The sequence below is a fragment of the Aythya fuligula genome, chromosome 11 (genome assembly GCF_009819795.1).
Source record: "Aythya fuligula isolate bAytFul2 chromosome 11, bAytFul2.pri, whole genome shotgun sequence".
In the NCBI taxonomy this organism is placed as follows: Eukaryota; Metazoa; Chordata; class Aves; order Anseriformes; family Anatidae; genus Aythya; species Aythya fuligula.
Genome location: NC_045569.1, coordinates 15,627,192 through 15,633,406, shown reverse-complemented (window position 1 = coordinate 15,633,406; position 6,215 = coordinate 15,627,192).

Here is a 6,215-nt window from a genome sequence, read left to right as displayed (position 1 = left end):
TAAACAGACAATGTTAAACTCTGGGGTAAACATCACCAACAATTTTTTGCTCCTTGGGTAGAGCGGAAACTTCCCTGGGGAAGTTTCCAGCCCACGGGAGCAGGAGACATTGCTGTTGTTGGGTTGGTGCAGGGGCTGCTCTTCTGTTAGGGGACAAGTGGTCCCCAGACCCACAGCTTCTCTTCCACATTTCTTCCCAGAAAACATCTGTGGTCAGGAAGAGACTTGCAGCACATGTGCTGAGAGTAAACAACTGCACTTCTTTTAAAGCAGTTTGCAAATGGGACTACAATAGCATAGGCTGAACTCAATGTCCTAAAGGAGTTTTTTCCAGCCCTGTGTCCCCTGCTCCTGTTCCTTTGACCTTGCCTTTCTAACGTTAACACATACCACACATTTTTCAAAAAGCAACCAGCAGAATGGGACGTTTCGCCGCATTTGATCCTCCCAGGGAGAGAGGAGAACAGAAACTCCTAATGCACGCTAATCCCATCACCGGAGCGCTGCTGAAAGACGGGTGATACTTGGGATCCGAGCACCTGCAAGGGCAGGGAAACCTATGGACCCGTCCAGGCTCCCACATCCCACCCCAACAGTGGCTGCCTGTCAGCAGGTAGTGAAGAAACTCTCAAATGTAAGTTGTCCACCATACATAAGCCCATAGCAAGGCTTATTCATGGCCACAAAGGAAGCAGCATCCAAGGGAACTTTATCAGCCTCTTGTTAAGGGAGAAGAAGCCCCCCAAAAAAAGGAACAGATCTTTTTTTTTAAGCCCAAACAGGTGACGTCTAGATGCGGGTGACACCTTTAACGGGAGGAAGAGAGAGTCAGGCAGCAATTTCCATCCTCGGGCTGGGGCAGGTGGCAGCAGCCGCCGCGGGGCTGTGTGCAGACTTGTCCTCATTTTTGTCCTTTGACCCACTCCCCCCAGCTGCCCGGCCTCATTTACCAGCATTTGTCAGCCCATCTCCTGTTTCCATTAACCCTCGGAGGAGGTGAGGGAGAGATCGGGATGGGTTTGTTGCGTGGGGCAGCGAGCTCCTCTGCCAGGATGTGTTGGTGGGGACAGCACGAAGAAAGCCTCCTGGCATGGCCTCGACGCTCTGCCTGGTGCTGAGTCTCTGCAGCTCTTGCTAGCTGGGGTGGGACTGAAAAATAAATGCCCTTGAACTCTGCAGAGCACCCAAAGCAAAGCAAAACAGAGGGAGAAGAAGTGTTTGTCTGGGTGGAGAGATGAAAGCACATCGCTGAGCAAAGCCCCTTGGCATGGGAAGAGCGGTCAGTACGAGATCAGGGTAACTCCCCGCAGGTGGGGGCAAGCAGCCACGGTGCCTATGGGGTGCTCCCCAAAACCCTTTATCCCCCCCTTCCCTCTCCAGCTGCTGTCCCTGGGCACCAGCCCCGCTCTGCCCCCGGGCTGTGTTTGTTCAGTGCAGACAGACATTTTCAGAATTCCTCCACCAAGTTGAACCTTCAGAAAAAAAAAATAAAATAAAACCCAAGGGAGCTGCCCCCGCTGGAGACCTCGCTGCCCATGGACAACCACACCCCAGAGCTTAAATCCAAGAGTTCAACACGAAGCCAAAGGGAAAATATCCTCCTGCTGTCAGTCACTCCAACTAATCTGTGCCACTGTTGGCCAAAGAGAGCAGATGAATGAGACCTGCTGCAGGCAGGGGCACTTGCACTCTGCCCCTTCTGGATCCCCCTGACAACCCTGAAGTCACCAGAGCTGTGGCTGGGACCTGGGCTATAGCACAGGGTTGTCTGTGCTGGGACAGCCCCAGAGCAGCCCAGCTACAGTCCAGGCCAGTGCTGCATCATGAACGCCCAAATAAATCCTGCTCTGGGGAGCAGAAGTCTAAGGGAAGCCCTCCCGAGTCTTCTTGTTTTCAGTCCCTAATGGGAAATGATCTCTATTTGCCCACAAGACAATCACGTTTTAGATACGTGGAGTATATGTTATTGAGTTTGAGTTTTATCTTCTTTTCTCATTTCTCTTTATGGAATTTACCACTGGCAACAAAGAGGAAACTTCCTCTTTGCAATACAGCCAACTGCAAGGCATCAGCCCTTGGCTTGGAGAAATCCCATCGCCCATTTACAAGATAAATGCTGACATTGAACCTATTGTCGAGTTGCTGCACGGCTGTTCAGGATGGATAGATGGACGGACTGTGCCTCCCTGCACGTTTCGGTGCAGCTGCAGCCAGCCAGCCAGGTATATTTGTCATTAAAGGCACCTGAATGGCAGCGAAGGGCACAGATTTATCACAATTCCTGCAAGCACGGGTTCATTCCCCACCCTGCGCCTGGGAATTACTGAATGCCACACAGGACAAATTGAGGATTAAAAGGACCCCACGGCCCCCATAATGCCCTGCTTTGCTGCTAGCCCTGGGGACAGAGCTGTCCCCTTCTCTTTGTCTCTGATCAGGACTTGGGCAGGTGGCAAGCCCCTTGCTGGACCGGAGCACAGCCTCCCCTGCCTCCCTGCCAGCATCGAGCTATTAGATATCCATCTAATTGGAACCAGGGCTTCTCCAGGCCAGCCCTCCAACTGGAGAAATTAGCTGGTTTATTCCAATAAAGATGCTAATATGGGAGGCTTTGTGCAGGGCGAGAAACTCCCATTGTCATTCAGAAGCAATTTGTAGTGGATTTGAAGCCTTTGAAAAGGTGACGTGCTGGTGGCTGGGTTTGTATAATTCCCGTCCCGAAACTCACAGCTGAGCGTTCTCCCCCTCCATCTGGCTCGGTGCTGCCCCGTCTGTGTTCCCCTGGCGAGGAGGTGCCAATTTGCTGGAGCTCCTCCACGCAGCTCCTCTGGTTTTGGGAGCTGACATCTCTCTTTGGTTGGGCCCCGCGTGCTGGTGTCTCGCACGATGCATGCAGTGGGGCTGAGTTATTCAGGGAGGGTTCGGATCTCCAACCCGCCTGGTACGTGATGTGTTTTGGGCCTTTTGTCAGTCAAGGAATGACAGCAGAAGGAACGACAGCCCGGGCTGCTCTCCAGAAGCCCAGAAGCACTCAACTCCTGTCCATCTCGCTGCCTTTATGGCCTTATGTGTGCACAGCCTGGCACCGAATTTAACAGATCCTGTGGATCACATCACTTCATTGGGTCCATGTAACTGCCAGGGGATGCTCAACACTAAATGTTGCTCTGAGGGCCCCACTCAGCCTGATACTGCAACACGTCCCTAAATCTGAACACGGGTTGAACCCAAGGAACAACAGCCCTGCCTGCTGCAAATACCCGGAGGCCAGATGGTGAGGAGGATGGCCCTCATAAGAGCTCATGGAGGAGGATTCCTTGCTGCAGTTGTAGCTGGTCTCTTTCATATCGATATGAAGACCACCAGCCCTTTGCACAGCATCACCTCTAACAGCAGTCACCATGTGATGGCCAGGGAGGCTGGCAGAGGAGCTTCATGCCCACGGCAGTGAGCTCCTGGCGTGGCAGAATTATAAATTCAGCGCTGGACGACGGCCTGAATATTTTCTCTGGGAATACCTGGCAACAGAAATGACTTCTGGCATTTCTCAGTTGCCGTGCTGTGCATTTACTGCTGGGGCTGCAGTTGCACCACTATCATTTTCTTCACGCTTAAAGCAAACATCAGATTAAAATAAGGGAAGAGTCTTAATAAATGGCCTCATAGGAAAAAAAAGAAAAAATGAATTCTGGTCCGCAGCCAGGGCAGCTGATGCATCTGCGAGGTTTTGCTTGGCCGTGCAGCCTGTCCTGCTGCGGGTCTCCCATGCAAGCGGCGCAGACGAGTGGTGGCCGGAGCGGGAGCAAGGCAGTGGGTGAGCTCTGAAATGAGCCCGGCTGAACCCTAAGCCCCCCGAGCAGGGATTACAGAACCTGTGAGTGATCACAAAGTGCTGCAGAACTGTAACTGTACGCTTCTTGTCTTATCGCACTTGTAATGTCGATCTGAATTTTAATGAAAATGAGGGGCGGGGGGAAATGTTCCTCAGACATTTTGGCCAGCTCCGCAGCAATGCTTTGCGTTATCTCCCCAGAAAGAATAGCTCTCTTAGCACAATAGCCTTTTTTTTTTTTTTTTAACCTCTTGGAAAAACTGGAGTGAAGATGCCGTTGTATTTTCTCATTTCCAGTTGGCTTCGTTTCCTTCTTGGGGCTCAGAACTGGGGAGTTTTCCCTTGTCCCTGGCCCTTGGCTGGGACAGGGCCATGGCGCCTTCCTCCCAGGTGCAGCAGGAGAAGGAGCTGGGAGAAACCGATGTCACAACAACGTGACCACCAAACCTGCACCACTTCAGTGCTGGGCTCCATCCTGGAGATATCCCTGGCCTCCCTGCAGTGAAGAAACCCCACAGAGAGCTCGAAGCACCCCACAAAACACAGGCTCCACTGCTCACCCGGTGTCAGGTCTCACCTCCTTGCATAGGGAACACAGCCTAGATGTTGTCAGCTTCATGGCACTTGGGGAATAAAAGTGTTTCTTTATTCCCCAGCCCTTTCTCTCCTTGGACATGAGACTCTCTCCACCATGCTCCTGGGCACCCCATTTGGGTGTAGGCCGTGATGCACCAAAGGGGCTGGAGGGAAAGACGTCCTTCCCCAGACAGACAGACAGACGGTCCCCAGGGAGAGGTTCTCAGTGCCGCCTCTCGCTCACCTTCCTCCTGGTCTTCGTCCCAAATTTTTCATGCTCCAAAATGAAACAGGCATGGGGATGTTTCCACCCCAAGGAAACCCATCGGCACCGGTCACTTCTCTCCCCTTCCCCTCCCTCCCTTCCAGGGCCCTGAAGCTTTCCTCTGTGCTTCTTCCAGGATGAAAAGAAGCAACCATTGATTGTGTTAATAATTCAGAGCCCAACCTCACAGACGGGTTCACGGCCCATGAGGTGGCAATCTTTCACCTCCAGATCGGGATCAGCCAGATCCTGCAGAGGTCAGGGAAGAGAGCTGCAGCACAGAAAACGCCTTCAAAATAACAGCTTGAGGTGAGTCCTGCAGAAATGGGAAAGAAAAGGAGAAATCTGTGTGTCCTGCAGCATCCGGCAGCCCTGCAGCTCACATCCTGTGATGCCCACGAACCCTTGAAGCTGATTTCCACTGATTTCACTGAGCTGTGAGCTGTAACACACCCCAACCCGCTAACGTGCCCCAGGTGGCCTGCACCTTCCTGCTGCTGGGGACAGCCACCTGCCTGCTGATGGTGGCTCCTGCCCCAGCATCCTGCTTCTCCCCTGACCAAGCTCCTCCTCTAACGGCCGCCCCAGCTGTGCCGGTGCAATTGGTTGTGGAAGGACAAAGTTTACTGGCACTGCTCGTTTGGTTTGGTTTGTGGCCAAGCAGGTCCTTGTGCGGGGAGAAGGGCAAATTCGTGTTTGGTGTGACCAGGTGAAACTGGTCACTGGCACTAAATTGGGGATGAGCAAAGGAAAAGGAGGGCTGAATCTCCTGGCTTTAATTTCCACCTGGCTGTACTTCACTCACCAGGAGTAAATTTATACCAGCACTATCGATACCAATACTCTCTTCCCACCAAGCCCTTCTCTTCTCCCACGATGTGCATCACCCGGGGTCCCACGATCCCGTGATTTGCCCATGGTGAAGCTCTCAGGGCCGGATCCTTTCCCCCCACACCTCGCTCAGCACCGCACCGGCTGCTCGTGGTGCAGGATGCAAGGTCGCAGGCACGCACCTTGCACTTGGAGCTGAAGGTGCCAGCTCCTGCTGCGATGCCAAAGATTAACGGCACGCTGATAAGGGCTGGGGGAAGTGGCCGGCGGGGACTTCTGAGAGCCCTCGCGAGTGAGGCTGTGCCTGGCTGGGAGCCTCTTGTGGTTCCCAGCCTGAATCGAGCTCAGCACCAGTTCCCTGCTGCTGGGATGCTCTGCCCCCGTCACCAAGGCTCTTCTACCGCCCTGGGCATTAACATTTCTTGGTCTTGTGCTTTGTCTTCTCAGCAAAGCACTGCTGCAGGACAGCCGAGACATGGATTGGTGACAGCAAACCCTGTGCTGTGGTATCACCATGCCCAGGGGCTGCACCAGCAGCATTTCGTGGTGTGGGGCTCCAGCCTGACCCACTGCATGCACTCGCAGGAGGGCATGGGCTCGCGGCCACTTGTCCCCCATCCTCTTTGTGGCTCACTTGGGGTCCCCTGCAGAAGCTGTTTGCCTTCCCCGAGGTGGGATCTGTGCCTAATTCCCCTCCTGTGCCATGCCCTA